Raw genomic sequence first — 18374 nt, forward strand, 5'->3', positions numbered from 1 at the left:
TTCTGCATATTTATATGCTTAAGGATGCTATTCCAACTGAAAAACAGTTTTCAAGATTTTAAAAATATGTCCCTTGAGAATTTATTCTTTAAACCTTGAACATACTCCTGGCCTGGCAATGACAAGGATGTTGCTATGGTAACTGGAAGAGTGATCTTAAAAGTCCATCACCAATCTTCATGTTATTGAAATCTGAATGGAAACTTTAGCTTGTGACAGTAGGTGACAGTGAATAAAACTATGACAGTAGAATCCACTAACTCAACTGAAAGAAGACTTCAAAATGTGGAAAAAGATTTATTTCAGAAAGTTTCACCTCATCTCTTGGTTCATATTTTTGAGTCCCATTTATTATGGCATGCTGATATTAGATTTTTCTATGAAGGAACATACATACCTGCATTTCTAGTGTTTCAGATTTCTGTTTCAGGCCTGCCAAAACAAAATAGCTCTGAACGTTTTTGTTTTCTGTTGTAGTTTGCAACACTGTTTGGTAAAATAGGGTCTATTTTTCCTCTTGATTTCCAAGATTTCTGCTGGAAACTCTGATGAAGAACATATGTCTGCCCTAAATCACTCCCCTGAGAAATGTTGGAACTGTTACATTTCGTTTTACTATCCAACATATTAAAATAGTTAACCACAGCACACATTACTAAACAGCTATATCAAGTGAAGTTTCAAAAGTTTAGTACATATTTAAAATATATCTTAAGCTTGAAGAAAGAAAGAAATTTTGAGCTGCATATTGAGGTAGCTAACTAGAAAAGCAATTGTGCTTAATGTGTTAATGGATCCCTACAAATTACTTTCTTAAATACTTAATTTTTCCATGGCATATCATAAAAACAATCATTCTTAACTAAGAAACTGGAACAGATCTTGTACTCATATTTATATTTGTACAAATGCATGTGACATAATGTCCATGTCATTAATTTTGGGGTCTGCACACAATGCCAACAGTGTCACACACCACATACCAAGGTTTCAGTTAACAGTTGAGCTCATGTATGATGGTGGTCCCATGCAATTCCATCTTTTGTTTACTGTGTTTCTTGATTGCATCAAGAGGTCATGTTGAGTGATTGACCTATACCGTCTAGATTTATATAAATTCACACTATGATGAAATTGTCAATGTTACATTTCTCAGAACACATTCCTCATTGTTAGGAGACCTGTGACTTTCATGGAATGTGATTATCTAGTTCTTTAAGATTAATCATTACTGATTCTTCTTAACTATATATTGAATGTATACATTTCTCAATTGTGGAAGAAGAAATGGATACAAGGGTAGTTTTCTTGAACACATAGCTGAAAATCAAGAAGGAGAAATTGGATTATGCAGAAAACAGTGGGGAGGAAGAGGCCCAATTTATGCTTGTAAACATGCCTGTATTTCTGTAACTCACAAGTCAGTCACTTAGCTGTTGCTGCCTGAGTATCCTTATCAAAACATGAGAATCTGTACTAGGCACATCTTAAGTCTCCTCTTTGTTTACCCATTCTGTGGTTCTAGTTCCATGGACTTTTTTAATTTTTACCAGAATCAATGTGCACTTCCCCTACTTCCCAATCAGCTCTTCCTCCATACAGTCTGTCATTTCAGGGATCCTGGCATCATTTCTGGGGAGAAGCAAGGGAGCCATTGACTCAGCTTCACCCCCTTGTCATTGGCTGCTTTCTGCAGCCCTTTTCTGTTTCCTTTGAGATCCTGTTCACATCTCTCCAAAGGTGCTCCTTTTCCCCCAGAGGCATGCTGGCCCATGGCCGCCTCCCCTAGATTTCATCCTGTATGCTGTTATCAGGCAAACATTCTCAAATTTATTTTTGTATATTAATGCATCTAAGATTTTTCTTGGTTATTATAATCAATCATTCTTATTGTAGAAAATTTGGAAACAGAATAATGTAGGGGATACTTATAAGTTTTATCTTATTGATATTGCTATGGCCTTTTTTTTTCTTTTTTTCCTACTGAATTGTTCATTATATGATTAATGATTTCAGATCTGAGAACTTGGATTTAAATTTTTTTAATAGTGAGTCACATGTTTTCCTGGTTGGGGTTTGCCTTTTGTATTTGCCTATCTGGGAATTGCAGAGAGTGGGAGTGGGGTGGGAGGGTATACATAAAAGTGGAGGCAGGAGCAACAATGTGATTAGGACTCTGCATCTTCTAAACTTCCCTTTAGGCATTGGTCCCATTCTTTCCTATCACAGCTGCTCAGTATGACCTCTCATACCTCCCAGACACTCCTGGTTTATGTCATTACAGAGTAGCAACCCATGAAAAGGAGTGCTTTTTTCCAATCCCAGGAAAGAAAGTGACTGGCTTTCAGTCATTGTTGCAGGGGATGGGGTACCTTTTGGCCAGGCCACATGGCCAGACTCTGTGTGTGTGTGTGTGTGTGTGTGTGTGTGTGTGTGTGTGTGTGTGTGTAAGAGGAGGAGGGCACTGGAGTCTGGGATTTGTAGAAATGGGCCTTGGAGTTAATACTGTGATTGACAGTCTCAATTTTAAAAATATTTATATTTTAGTTGTAGTTGGACACAATACCTTTATTTTAGTTATATATTTTTATGTGGTGCTGAGGATTGAACCCAGGGCCTTGCACATGCTAGGCAAGTGCTCTGCCACTGAGCTACAACCCCAGCCCGACAGTCCCATCTTTGTTACTTAGAGTAAGAGTCAGAATGATTCCATAAAAGAAGGAGTTATTGACATAGAAAAATTAGATACGTTTACCATAAGAACATTTACTAGTAAACCAGGTTTGTATCTTTATGTTTTAAAAAAATGTAAGTATTTTTTCTTCTTTCTCTCAAATTTGTTGTTTTGCCTGTAGAAGGGGAAGGAAATATCACCGATACCTGAATAACTGCTTAAAGAGTCGGTGTTTGCATGCCAAAAAATAATTATATAGGATTTTCTCTACACAGTCTCTTAGAAAAACAGTGTCAGAGCAATTGTTAATTAAAATAATTCTTAGACCTAAAGGTGCTTTCATCTTGTGATTGCCTCTCAACCCTCAAGTTTCTGTAATTGTGCCTGTGATGGGTGGCTGTGTAACTATGTGTAATTCTTGCAATATAAGCTTTAGAAGGGCAGGGATTCTCCTTTGGATAAAATTTAAAACTTCATTCAGTGAGTTTTACATATTCCTTAAAAATATTTATAAATGAGTTTTTTCCTTATTACAGAAGACAAACTTGTTAGAATACTTGAAAGAGGGGCTGGGGATGTGGCTCAACGGTAGTGCGCTCGCCTGGCATGAGTGCCGCCTGGGTTCGATCCTCAGCACCACATACAAATAAAGATGTTGTGTCTGCCGAAAACTAAAAAATAAATATTAAAATTCTCTCTCTTAAAAAAAAAGAATACTTGAAAGATCTCTTGCTCTTTAACAGGCAGAGAATAAAATTTAAAATTACCTCTAAACTCACTATAGAGAAAAATGACTATTGGTATTTCAATGTATATTTGGTGCAAAATCAATTGGTACATAGAGAGATCACAGACATACTCCTAGATGAAGGTATCAAGTGGAATTTTGTTTTACATCTGTTTTGCAATTGATCTACTAAGGTCATAGTGCCTAGAATTAAATAAATAAATATACACACACACATACATATATATTTATATATATATATATATTTATGTATATATGTATTATCAACATAAAGATCTCACAACTAGCAATGGAAAGGAAGTTGTTGAGAATGCTAGTGTCCCAACTTCTAAGAGACATTATTCTTGCAAAGTAAAATTACCCTTAATTGGAGAATAATGAGGATCCTCTAACCCCAAAAGGAGAAGCATTAGGATCTTGGATGGTAGGAAAAACATTTAAATAACAAACTATTCAGCCTAAAATTTCAGTAGAAAAAAAAAGTTTTAAAAGACACAACAAGCTCTTATATGATGCGAAAGTGGAAGATGAGCATTTTAAGAACTAAAAGGAGAATGTATATGTGCAACCACAGTGATATTGATTTGTATTTTGAAGTTCAGTTTTAAATGTAACCAAGAAGCCAATTCCCACAGAAGCCTGCCTCTTCCTGCCTTCATGTGATGCCTGTTTATTCCTCCTTAACACCTGGATAGAATTGGTCCCAAATGGAATGGTAATTTTCACTCAAGTGTTTATAAAATGAAACCCCCTTCTTTCTTCCTCTTCTTTTCTTTTTTTAAAACACAAAACATATGCCTGCACCTCTTCTTTAGGCTCTTGAGTTGCTGCCAACCTGACAGAGAGCCAATTGGAACAGGAAACTGATATGGTACAGTGTTCATTAACAATTTACATTTTCTAAAATGCAGAATGGTTTAGGGCTTTAATTTTAGAAACTGTGGTTTTATCCAAACTATACTCTAAAATTACGGACTCTTTATTTTCTTATTTTTGTTGTGGTGGTGAGAAAAATCAGTTAAATCCAAACTGTTCTTTTCACTTAGTGGGGTAGGATTTAGGGTTACTTTTCTGTACAAATCTCTGCCTTACAAGGAATTTAATCTTTGGCCAGGAACAGTTTCTTCACAGTTAAAATGTGTTTAACTGGAGATGCACATCCTTTTTGTAAAATTGTAGAAACAGTTTACCAAGTAAACAGTAACACTTGTGGTTATAGTGTGTAGTATTTTGGTCATCTCTTTCATGTACAAGAAATGAAGCACATGTTTTTTGTATATTAAATAATATAGAATGCCTTAAATTTGGTTTCAAGAAACTGATTCCAAGACATAAATTTAGTCTGTAATTGTTTCTTTATTTTTATGTTTAAGCTTTAATCTCTTGCCTACTATTCTTCACCATTCTTCCATTCCTAATCTCACACCTAAAAGAAATCAGAAAGATTGCACACCCCGCGACACTTGGGAAGTTTGCACACTCTTCCTGATGATTTCAAGTTGTTCTCCTTGGGAACGCAGGCGCCCAGACAAAATGACATCATCGGAGATGAGTACAACCCTTTCATTGTAGGAATGGACATTTTTTTTAATGGCTTTTGACTTTAGGGTGATTATAGCATTTCAGAGCAGCAGCCCTGCCAGATATTAGGATGGAGGTGTTGAAGCTGTTATATATCTGAGCTGCTCGTACACAGAGTTCAGAACAGAACAAAAGCCACCAGGGTATTTTAGTTGGGAGGTTTTAGGTAGGGCTTGTGCAAAGATAAGTCAAAATATCAGTTCCTTAATTACTTCCTTATTGTTTTTATCTTTGCAGTTATTTCTTGAGCCAAATCATGGCTAAATGTGTTTGAAACTCAGATTCAATGTGTAAAAAATCATAAAAATATTCTGAGAACATACATATATTGGCTCTTTGTGTAAGTGTGTGCATGTGTGTGGTACAGGGATTCTAGCTCAGGGCCTTGCACGTGCTAGGCAAGTGCTTTACCACTAAGCTATACCCCAGCCCCATATATTGATTGTTTTATTGGCTTATTTTTTTTAGGACATGGCTCTTGTTTTTCAGTTTGTCAGTGAAAACAATCAATATTTTGCCTAAAATAATAGCAAAAGTGCACATGATCAGGCTGAAAAAAAAAATCTAGGTCATTACTCTCCAGGGTAGGGAGGAACCAGGAACAGTTACCAAACACTGTGATACACCCACTGTGTCCTCTGTGTCTGGACCAAAGTGACACACCCTTCTGTACTGACCTTTTCAGAGCAGCAGAATGTGATTTTCCCATGGTTACCTTCTCACTCTGAGGCCATTTTATTCTTTCATTTAATTTGCTCTAACCACAGGCTTTTCATTTCCTTAAATATAGTATGCTTCCCTTCAGACCTGAGGTCCTCACACAAGCAGTTCTCTGCAACCACGTCCTCACACAAGCAGTTCTCTGCAACCACCTCCGCAGCCCCATTCAGTTAACCCCTTCAGAGCTCAGCCCAGTCCCAGCTCCTCAGGCCCGTCTATGACCCTCCAGCCTGGCTCGGCACCTCCAACACCATTATGTGTCTTCAAGTGAATGCATTTTATTATATAGCTGTGTGATCATTCAGTTAGTGGCTGCCTTCCCTCCCAGACCACAAACTCCACGAGGTTTGCTCCCCGTCATATCTCAAACAGCAATCATATTTGGAGGCACACAGTAGGCTCTTCATTACTATTAATTGAATGAATGAGAGAATAAGAAGGAAACTCTCACTCAGTTTCTGGGTTTACTCTGACTCTGCAACAGGGCAAATATGTTTCAGGTTTACCAGAGGGACTCAGCCTTGGAGAATTGAAAGGCTGATTGAGGAAGAAAATGGAACATCAAAGGAAGCCACAGCTATGAACAGCGTTTTGAAACTGTTATTGGAAATATATTTAGGAAAATATTTCATGCAGTGAAAACAACTATCAGTCATTATTGAAATAGTTGTTTTTGTGCTTTGATATTTTTATGCAACCAGATTTTTAAATTCTGGAAGTTTTGGTTAAATTAGCTATTTGTTTTCCCATTTTTTTCTTCATCTTTATTGTTTTTCCCTTCCCCCCTTTGTTCCCCTCATCTTGTTTTCCTAGTCAGATACTGAGCATTCCTGCCAATACTTGGAGTGCAAAACATTTTAGACCCATATTTTAACCCTCCAGTCTTCTGAAAATCCTTCTCTAACCTGGTCACAGTAGGAGTAAAACAAACCAAAGAAATTTTGTGGAAAAGAACTCACAGAGGGTAGGAAAGTTTCCTGATAAGAGCTGATCCTGGGAATCCCATTTTCTTTCCAGGTGTGGCTCATCCACACAGCAACTAACAGCTAATCATTACTAACACCTCTGTAGTTATGTAGATAACTCATTTGTCTCATATAGTGTGAAGAGTCTTCCAGACCAGTTATGAAGGAGGGTGTATTCTACCATCGCAGCCCAACATTTGCAAACGGTTATGATATGATGTACAATTAGGCTTTCAAAATGGGTTGTTCTTTCTTTTTTCCCCTCCTCTCTTCCTGTTTTTCTTCTTTCAACTAGTTGCTATAAAGGAACAATTGGGCATCTGAGGTGGTGCTAGGTACAGGGATGCAGTAGGAACACTTTTTTTTAGATACAGTGGCTTTCAAGTACTATTCTGCAAAGCAGCTGTATCAGAATCACCTGAGATGATCATTAAAAATATACATTTGCAGGTTCTTTACAGAAAAATATACATTTGCAGGTTCTTCCCTGACCTACTGAATCAGAAAGTTGAGGAGGTGGTTTAGGGGCTCTGTATGGAACTGGAACTGGAACCGTGTTCTCTTTTTGCAGTCCTTTTGATGGAGAAGGGGTTTTCCTTGAAATATTATTCCATTTGATGTAGCCCGGACCTCAACCTCTCTTGTGAATCACACAAAAAAGGTGGTGGGAATTTCCCTCTTGGAGGGGTTGCCTAGAGGTTCTGAACAGATTTGGGGGCATCAATGAGCATTGCTTCTCACTGGCACTCAACTAACATTAGCTGTGTCCATCAGTGTCCCCATCCCATGTTAGCAGCAAGGTTGCCACCTGGTCTCAGGTTGGCTGTTTCCTCAGCATTGCCCAACACTGAGCAGTGTTTACTGTAGAAATGTGCATGGTCCCATGCTCACCTCTTTATACATTTCCTCTTCCCATTTACTGTGCCCAACCTGAAACATTTTTAAACCCATTCTGAGAGTGGGGAAAGATAGCTGTTCTAGTATGCAGCCTAATCTTTTTGACTTTCACTTTGACTAGTAATGTTTAAACTTAGTGGTGAAGTGTTTGTGCATGTTGTTTGTTATTTCTTTAGAAGGTGATATCTTTGCATATACTTGTCAGACTGGGTTAGATAGGAATAGTAGGGGAAGGAAGCATACTTTACATCAGTGGTGGAAATGAAAATGAATCAACTAACCTCTAGATTGTGGATATCCAACATGGTAGTCTTCATTGAAAATGTGGATCTGTGATGATAATTTAGATGGAGAGTGGGTCAGCAAAGTAGTCCTTCTATAGAGTTTTACAGGAACAGAGGGGAGTATTGGATGTGAATTACAGACACATTGTGAATAATCTCACAGTGAAGAAATGTCTCAATTTTCTTACACAAATAAGTTACACATTTACTATAATAATATGAAAATAGGTAAAGCTGAGGAGGGTAGTTAAGTAGGATAGCACTTGCCTAACATGCCCAGCATGCACAAGGCCTGGGGATCAATCCCTAGCACGGCAAAAAAACAAGAGCAGAACCACCATTTAGTGGAAGCCTATAAAATATCTTGTGTACTTACCTCATTTAATCTACTGGTTTTATAGAAGAGGATTAATTGCTATATCTAATGCACACTGCTATTATGCTAAAGAGTCAGAAATCAATCCTAGGCTAGGGGGCCAAGGCAAGGCTGCTTCATCTCTGTGCTGTCTTGCCGGCTGGTTCTGGGCCGAACCACTCCAGCAATTCCTTCTCATCTATTTGTCTTTCATTGTTTGTTGTGATGAAGTTGTTTAGTGGCTGAAGCTCCTGCCAAAATAAGAATTCTTCCTACTCTTCCTTCCCTTTCATGAGCGAGCTGGAACTGGAGCTGGCAGTGTGTCAGGGTTCAGAGGTCAGAGACCAGGATTTTTTCCCCTTGGTTCCTTATATTTAGCACCACCGTTAGTGAATCTTGGAAAGGGATTCTGTAAGTGATCCTAGTTGGTAAACATTGAGTTTAAATGGATAACACGATGTGATAATGGCATTGACATATAAGAAGGAAGGACTCATTTTTTGAAAAGAATAAGAGTTATATTGATAGCTGCTCCTGTTGGTGTTCTTGATTAATGTCTACTTTTTAAAAAGCACACTGGCAATATAGTTTTAATCATTGTACAAGTTACAAGCACTTGGTTATGTTTGTGTCACATGAAACCACATGTAGGCAGCCTGGCTGGACTGTCACATGCTGCACCAAGGAGTCAAGATGTGAGCACAGCCCTCTGCAAGCTGTGCCAGTAACCCCAGGATCACTTCTTCTGTGTATTTGGAAGGAACCTGAAGGAATGGTTCATACCAGCATTCCCCAGATTCGGTCAGCTCTTCTCTTCTACACCTCAGAAGCAACTGGTTCCCAGACTTACAACCACCAAGCCTTTGCTCTTCTGGGGCTTGTTTTGCTTGGCCTACTTAGGGTTCATGTTAACTTTCAATCCAAAGACCCATTTGAACAATAGATTCTCATGAATAGTTGGATTTTAATTAATTAATTAATTTACTTACTTATTTTTCTTTCTGAAAATGTGGGAACTTTTGGAGCAGGGTGGTGGCTGCCCCTTAGAAGCAGTCTGTGCTCTTCATCCTGCCCCAGAATCTGTCCCTTGATATATTCTATAGTTATTACCTGTGGTCCCAGGCACAGTGCATTTGGTGGCCTCTGCTTCACCGTCACTGCAGTGTGCTCCCTCCACCCTCCTGTTGGTGGAATGGAAGAATATAATGAGCAGCAGTTCTGACCAATTTGGAAATGGCTCACTTAATATTCTGTCACTTTTTTTTGCAAACAGGAACTCGAGATCCACACAGCCATGAGTGTCCTTAGAGGCCCAGCAATGTATCAAGCACAGGATGTGCCACTTGGCAAACATTTTTTAAATGAATGAATCTACGACTAGAACCCCTGAGTGCTTGGGGACTCAGGGTCATTTGTTTGGCTGGAAGAGGAGACATAATGGGGCAGTTCGGGGATATTAATGACGTTCTTTAAATACATGCAGAGTTTGGATGACAACTAGCAATTTTCCATTTCCATGAAAAACTGGATTTTATTTTTATTTTGTGATGGGATGCCTTGGCCACTGTATCCCAAAGCCCTTTTGGGGACATTAAACTTTGGTGACCTTATTAAATTTCAACAAATTTTCTTTCTTTTCATCCAAGCAAATGTCCTCTTGGATTCAGTTGGGCCACATAGTTTCTCTAACCTGATGCTGTCTGTTTCTCCCACTATAGGCTATGAAACACAGACCTCTGTGTCTCTGGGCCCCAGAGAATTTTGGTGGTAACTTGGAATCCTTGTGTTGTTAATAACACCAGGGCCTTGCCCCACCAGTCCACATAGAAGTTAATACTGTTCTTACCACAGTGGTTCAGAACTAGGTCTTCTTAGTTGCCTGACAATAGATCCTGGTTCTACTATTTATTTGTATTATGGCCTTGAGTAAGTTGTATCACATGTCTGCTTAATTTTCTCATCTACAAAATGGGTATCCTGGGGGTGCTGGAGATAGGTAGAATTGTTGGACAGTGCCTGCTATATCGTGGACCTCAGCAAATGGCAGCTGCAGTTCTAGTGGGGTAGTGAATGCAGTGGTGATATCTGCTTTAAATTATAGCGAGGTAGCCAATAAGAAATTCTTTTGTATCTCTCTTTTCCCCCCAGTTTTATTGAGGTATACTTGACAAATAGAATTGTATTTGTTAAAGTGTGCTAGATTTCTCTTAAATGCACTTATTACTTTGAGAATTGCCAAGTCCTTTTATCATCAGACTGTAAAAATATCGGATGTGTTTTTCCCCAAGTTCGATATGGCAAGGCAAGAGCCTTTCAGGTGTGCATTCACGGAGCCAGCCCCTGCTTTCCTGGTTATGGAAGGTAGATGAGGCTGTTTGAAGGAAGGTGACTATCCTCCCATTGAAATTACTCTTTAAAACCCCAACACTTTCTATCCCCTGATTGCTGAAGGAAATTAAGGCTCTGGTTTCTGCCTAAGCCCTTTGCAGTGAGAGGCCAGCTTTGGAATGCTGGGTGATGTCACTGTTGATTGGCCCTGGGGTTCTGGGTTTCATCTGTGTTGTTAGAATACCTCAGCATATCTGTTTTCCCCAGAGGATTATAAAAAGTTTTGAAGTGAAAGTATACTTGAGGGGTAAGACTTGCCTATCCCAAATATTGGCAAACTTGACAATGTATGCTGACTTTAAAGGGACTTAATTTTTTCTTAGCCATCAAGGCACAGGTTCTTTTTTTTTTTGCTGGCCTCATTGCCACCTCCTTCTGATCCACGCCTTACTTATTCTGAATGAACACTTGATTCAGGGGCAACATCATAAAGAAAATATTTATGCCAGGCTCTTGCTTTCTAGTTTCTTAAAGTCTCCTTTCAGGTTTCTACCAAGATAGAGTGCCTTCAATCAAAATTAGAATTGACTCCCAGAGTGGCTTTTGTACTTAGTAGAATACCTCTAAGAGTATTCTACTATTCCAATTATGGGATCTCATGCTCTCAAAGCATTTTCTAAGCACATTTTTTCCTTATAGAATATTCAGATGATCTGTTTTTGTGATCCTATATCCTTTCACATCATATTGACCACTACAACTCTGTCTAATCCGTAACTATATAGGTGAAGAAATGCAGTCACCATTATGACAGATGCTACTTACTCTTAACTCCCAGGAAACCAAGAATTCTTGAGCTAATCAGTTCATCAGCTATTTCTTATTTACTGAGCACCTGCATGTACACATGTACAGGTGGGAGGACGTTCTAGGGCTCATATAACAAGCTAGAAAAGTCCCTGCCCTCAAAGAGATTGTCTTTTTTTTTTTTTTTTTTGGTACTAAGAATTGAATCCAGGAGCGCTTAACCACTGAGCCACATCCCCAGCCCTTTTTATATTTTATTTAGAGATAGGGTCTCACTTAGTTGGTTAGGGCCTTGCTAAGTTTCTGAGGCTAGCTCTGAACTCCTGATCCTCCTCCCTAGTCTCCTGAGCCGCTAGAAATTATAGGTAAATACTACTACTCCCAACTCAAAGAGATTGTCACAATAGCAACATTACTTATTTGTATTTATGTCTCTCTCATACTGCATAGTATCTGGCATGTAGTAAGTACCCTACATCAATTCTAGGTGAATTGAGTGCAACTTAATTGAAATGGAAGTACAATGTTCTCTTTCTGGGAATTTTTCTTTAAGGAAAAAAAAAATCTAAGCTTTTTCATTCAAGGCTAACTTGTCTTGATGTTTTATTTATTTATAATCTCCATCAGTCTGATTAGATGGAAAAATAGATCTTGATTACTACCATTTTCTTTCTGTTTGAAGAAGTTCTTTGCTTTGATACCATTTATACAAAATTGCCTGTGATGCTTGAGCATATCAAAACCTGTGTTAAAGGAAGTTTTACAAAGATACAAACCATGGTTGGTGGACTTATCCTTGAACTTTCTAGACCTTGCAGCCTGACAAATTCTTTCCCTAATATACACAAAACTCCTACCCTGCCTGTACACAGCAGCCTCCCTTTCCTCACTTCCAGAAAAAAGCAAGGCAGTAGCACAGGAAAGACAAGGCAAGAGGGAGGCAAGCTCTTACCTCTCAGTTTCCCATTCTGTGAGTCAGGCTTGTGTAGAACATTTTACCTTTTCCTAAAATCATCTCTTACCTCTGAGAAATGCTGGTAGATGCTATTGGCCCCACTGTCCATAGGAGGAATCTGAGGCTCATAAGTTAAGGAACTTTCCAAAAATGTTCAGTAGAAAAGTAGCAGAGGCAGAACTTGAACCCAAATTCAATTCAAAGCTATATGGGAACAAGGACATGTCCCTCCTTGTCTTAATGGATAATCTTGGTTAAGCCTTACAGGTATCAAGACTTTCCCTCCACACTGTTCTGGGGCCAGTTGGGCAGATCACAGGAAGTAGTGAATTGAAGAGTGGTCCCTTTTGTGTCAGCTCTCCGCAGTTGGGTCATAGGAGCAGTCAACATAGTCTGGGATTCCCTCAGGTTCTGTGGCTTTGTCCCAGGAGAGTGCTACTCACCTCTGTGAAGAAGAAAAACCCCTCCTTTCCATGGTTATTTCTTGGGATTTCTCAGCTAAGATGCTGACACATGGTTTAGGTATAGTTAAAATTAATGCAACTGTAGTGTTCTTTGTTCAACAGCTTCAAATTTTATCCCCTACAGAATTTCAGGACATCTGTGTTGAGGCTCTGTGATTGCTTAATGACCTGTTTGTATTTCAATCTTTTAACCTCTTTCTGCCTTCTTCCATTTTCCTCAAAACACCAAAATACTGTGCTAACTCTGTTATTCACTGGGAAGTATGTGACTTAGGGTTTTTTCAGTTGTTATCTAAGAAAGCAAACTCAAGTGAATTGAACAGAAAAGGGAGTTACTGGGTTCACGTAACTGAATAGTCCAAGGACATTGAGCTTTAAGCACAGCTGGATTCAGATGCCCAGAGTAATCTTTCCCTCCCTCTTCCAGTGTAGGGGACTATGTAATAAATTCTGTGTAATTGTTAGTTGTTTACCAGAGTTCCTTTTTTTTTTTTTTGCGGGGGGGGGGGGTACATGGTAGGATTAAGCTTCTTTGTTTTCTGATATAAGGTATGGCAATGTGATTTGCTTTTATCAATAAACTGGGCTCTGAGGTATGTGTCACTTCTGGGCAGGAGTTTAGGAACCAGTGCATTATTCCCTATGTCCTCTTCACCCTGCCTTGCAATCCTTGGAGAATGTGTCAAGACAGAGCCTCTAAGAGTAAAAGTCCCTGAGTGACTTTATTTAGTGGAGTGTTCCCCTTCTGATCCATGATAATAGTGTGAGGGGTAACTATAATTGCATTGAGGTTTTGGTATTTTACTGCAACATAATTTAGCCTATCCTAACTATTATACGCACTCCAGGTTCATATACAAATTAAAACAAAAGGTATTTCTCTCCTGGTTGCTTGAATAAGAGTCCTAGAATTAATTCTTTTTTTTCCCCACCAAATTTTCATTTTATTGATTATATTTATTTTATTTGCTCCTTTATTGGTGTGTTATAGTTGTACATATTGATTAAATATTTTTGTTACATATTCATAAATGTACACAATATAAAAAACACAATTAGCCAATATTACTCCCAGCGTTTCCTTTTTTGTTTTTCTTTTTTTGATACTGGAGATTGAACCCAGGGGCACTTAACCACTTAGCCACATCCCTAGCATCCCCACTTTAAATATATTTTTATTTTGAGACAGGGTTTCGTTGTGCTTCTTTACAACTTTGCTAAGTTGCTAAGGCTGGCTATGAACTCGTGATCCTCCTGCCTCAGCCTCCTAAGATGCTGGGATTACAAGCATGCCCCACAACCCTTAGCTCCTGTTAATTCCAAGGAGCCATGATAGTTGATGTTCCCATTTTTTGAACCAAACTCATGGTCTAGGATTTCAGTTCTGATTGATCAGACCAGAGTCACATCTTTATCCTTGAATCAAGGGGAAATCAGCCCACCCAATGTTCATGGATAGATGAAAGAGATGTTGGGACTCAAAAGAAATAAAGATTTCAGAAAAGTGGAAGATAAATATTGGTCAGATTTAAATGAAATATATCTTTTATGTCTTAAGAAGTAATGAAAAATTTCTGCCGCATTTTATTTTTGTTCTGGAACAGAAATCCTATTCTTAGATCTTTTAAAAGGCAGTGTGTCTGTACAAACCTACTGAAGAGAATTTGACTATCATCTTTATTGCCATGCTACACACACACACACACACACACACACACATATATATATATATGTCAGAGAAATTTTTTTAAATTGCAAGTTCAAAGGGGAAATATCCTGCCAGCCCCATAATCCAATCATCAGTAATTAAACATGAGATTAAAGTAGTACCATGACTGGCTTTGCTTTCCCCAGTTTCTTCCACAGCATTCCTACAACTTCAGCATGTGTTCAGCATTAGGAAAGATACCTCCAAAGAGAGGGTAAATCTGCCCTCTCTCTTTTTGTATTCTTATGGTGATTATTGATCTGTCTTCCTCTCTCATTAATTTTGTCCACTAGGAATCAGGAAGAAAGCAAATCTTATACCACTTCTATGAGTGTGAAAGCTTCTAGGATGGACCTAGCATTGAGTAAAGAACAGTTTCTTGCTGTATATTTAAACAAATTTAAAGATGTTCTGTCCTAGTCTTTTCGCCAAGGGTTATTCTTATCACCTTCTTTCAGTTTTTTCTTGAATGAGATAGTTCTAAGTCTCCTAACTATATTGCCTAGTATATCTTCTGTTGCCACTCCAGTTTGTCTATGTGCCTACATTGCTTTTAGTTTTCTTAACCCAGTCTACTGTCTGCCTTTTAGCTTCGTGTGTATAGGCCATTTATATTTGTTATAATAATTGAAATGTTTGGATTAAGTTTTGCTATTTTATTATTTTTCTGTTTATTTCATTTTTTCATTCTTCTATTTTCTGTTTCCTGACTACTATTAAGGGTTTTTTTTTGAAATTTTTAATATTTATTTTTCAGTTTTCTGTGGATACAACATCTTTTTATTTTTATGTGGTGCTGAGGATCGAACCCAGTATCCTGCGCATATCAGGCGAGTGCGTTACCACTTGAGCCACATCCCCAGCCCTACTATTAAGGTTTTTTTAAACATCTTTTTACTACTTAATTTCAATTTTTATTGTGTGTTTGATTTTATCTCTTTGTATTCTATTTTTAGGGATTATCATACACAAAGTTAACATGGTATCATGACAGTCAACTTTTTACTATTCAAGGTGTAATGTAGAAGCATTCTGTACTTAAGTTATTTTATGTTGTAATTCTCTTATGTATTATATTTACATACATTTAAATTATGCTTATTAATATTATATTTTTATTTCAATTATTGAACATCTTTTAAATATCTGCCTATAATAATTTATTATATTTACCAATATGTTTACCATGTCTCTTTTTCTGCCTTAATTTTTAATCTTACACCTTTATCCCTGACATCATTTCCTTCAATCTGAATAACTTTTTAAAGCAAATCTTTAAAAAAAATAAGTTTGTTGTCAACAAATTCTCCTCTTTCATCTGAAAAACATTCATTTCACCTGCAATTATGAAGTCTGTTTTCACTGAATGTATTTCTTTTCTTTTAGCACTTTAAAACAGTTTTACTTCCTCTGGCTTATGATTCTGATGTGAAATCCTAAATCAACTTGAATTTGCATTTTGGTTTCATTGAGTACAGGCTGGGTAAACAGAAGGGAAGAAATGGAATACTCACCATAATTTTGATGAGACTTCAAAGTTGGTTCTTTATCATACTGAGCTTAAATACTCTGTCCAAATCTTGTAGTCAAATTCAGTGGGAGAGAAAAGTTAGAGTATGCTGACTTCATATTACACAGAACCTCCCTGTACATCTGCTTTGAAGAAGCCTGGGTATATAGTTCAAAAAAAGCTACCAAACACATTTTTATGTTCATAATTATGTATGCTGTGTGTGTGTGTACATTTAACACCTAGTGCTTCGTGTGTACCAGGTATAGTTTTAGGTGTATTAAAATTTATTTACTCCCCAATGTAATTATTGTCCCATACTTTACAGAGGAGGAAATGAATGACTGAAAGTTGAAGTAACTTAACCAAAGTCACACAGTTAATTAGTGGTAGAACCAGGATTCAAATTTGGTTTCAAAGTCTAGCTCTTAATCATTACACTAAGATGCCTCTAATTCATTTTTTGTTGTTATACAATAATAATAACAAAAACAAGGAGAAATAATACATCATTGTTATTGAAAACCTTCTGTATCTTTGATTTATTCTATTTTATACACATTCCCTCATTATATACATTATGTCATAGAATGAATATGTTCCTTTGTCCAACTCTTATTGAGAATTGTGTCAGGTACTGTGATAGTTTGTAGAGCTCCAGAAGTAAACAGACAAACCCATCCTGGTGTGATTATAAACTTCTAGCAGGAGAGTCATTGAACAGACGACTCACATGAGTGCAGTAGTAAGAAGTATTGCAGAGGAGACTTGTTAGTGGGGAGAGCCTTCTTGTGGAATTTCTAACTGAAGGCTACCAATTAGGATAGGATAGATTATTTTGAAGTAAAAACCTCAAAATTTCAGTGGCTTGAAGTAATAAATTTCTGGCTTATCCTACATGTTCATCAGAGGACTGAGAGCTCTGTACTCCATTGTTATTTTCATCTTCCTTACTCCAGAAATGTATGGACAGAGCAGCACTAACACGTGGCTATTCTCCAGAGGAGAGCGAAAGAGCAAGGTAAACAGGACTGGTGATTAAACTTTTTGCCCAGATATGACACAGTAGCTTCTTCCCATGCCTCAGTGGCCACAGAAAGGTCATGGTCACCCCTAACTTGGACTATGAGAAGTGTAGTCCTACCTTTCTTCCTGTGAAGGAGGAAAATAAAAAATTTTGGGGAGAGCAGCACTAAAATCTGCCAGGCTGGTCCTGAGGTCAGGGAAGGCTTCCTTAGGAGGCAATGTTTGATTTGAATCCTGGAGCAGAAGACAAAGGGACTGAGGTAGAAAGAAGGTGAAATGGCAAATGTGACCGGCCTGTGAGCCAGCTTAAAGAGTGGGCATTTATCCTAAGAGTTACAGGAAGACAAGATCCTCTGAGGAACCTATTGACCACGTCTTCTCAGTGAGGAAACGAGCTTGGAGAAAGAACAGAGCTGGGCTTGTAGGTGCCAAACTAAGGATTCAAACCTGAGCCTGGTTGCAAGACTTGTACTCTGTCACACTATTTCAGCAGACTATTTTGAGGTTTATTTTATGTTCCTGTAATAGAAAAAGGGTACAAACTTTCAGGGCTCTGACTTGGCTCAGGTGGAGTTTGCAAACCCTTTCATGGCAGGTGTCATGACTCACTGATATTTGCTCACCTTAGAGCCATGCCAGCTGCACAGTAAATTCCAGATGATTTTATAATGATGTGGCATTAAACTAAGAAAATTGGAAATCATATTTAAATGCTTCCATTTGAATTGATTAATATATTAGGACTAGAGTCTTTTGTATTATAAGATATTTTGGAGTTGGTTAAACTACCTTAAAGATTTTAGTTGAGTAGTCATTCCTAATTTCATCCCCACTCCCTTCTTAATCTCTGTTCTCTTTTTCTTTCTTCATCAACCATTTGGTCATGAAACACTTCCTGAGTGACATCTATTCTGGGGCAATATGGCAAGGTCATTTAGAAGGTGGTCTTTAAAATTGTTGTGGAAAAGCCCCATTCCATCTTCTCTATTGACATAAAAATTCCAGATCTAGTTCAGTATTGACTGGTTTATGAACCTTCCTCAGCCTCTGCCTACCGTACTAAATGACCTGCATTCATGAGGCAGTTTTAAGCTCATCTGTCTTAGATTAACCCCCTACTCCCCTTTGTAGTCTGTTCTCTTTGACAATGAGGAACTCATTTTTTACACTTCTTTTAATTTTATCAAATACACTCATCTTGATATTAAGCATAGTTACTTCCTAATACATCCAAGAATAGAGGGATGAAAGGCGTTTCATTCTGATCTTTTTATAGCATTGAAATTTCAGTATGATAAACTGAAACACAAGTAATCTTGAAATATCATCTGTAATAAAAATTTCAGATAACA

General features: G+C 37.8%; 1 protein-coding gene across 3 annotated transcripts in view; it reads left to right on the top strand.

Moving 5' to 3' along the window:
• Positions 1-18374, top strand: part of Scfd2 (sec1 family domain containing 2) — a 370804-nt gene that overhangs the window by 150113 nt on the left and 202317 nt on the right. The window lies entirely within an intron of this gene.

The sequence above is a fragment of the Urocitellus parryii genome, chromosome 10 (genome assembly GCF_045843805.1).
Source record: "Urocitellus parryii isolate mUroPar1 chromosome 10, mUroPar1.hap1, whole genome shotgun sequence".
NCBI lineage: Eukaryota > Metazoa > Chordata > Mammalia > Rodentia > Sciuridae > Urocitellus > Urocitellus parryii.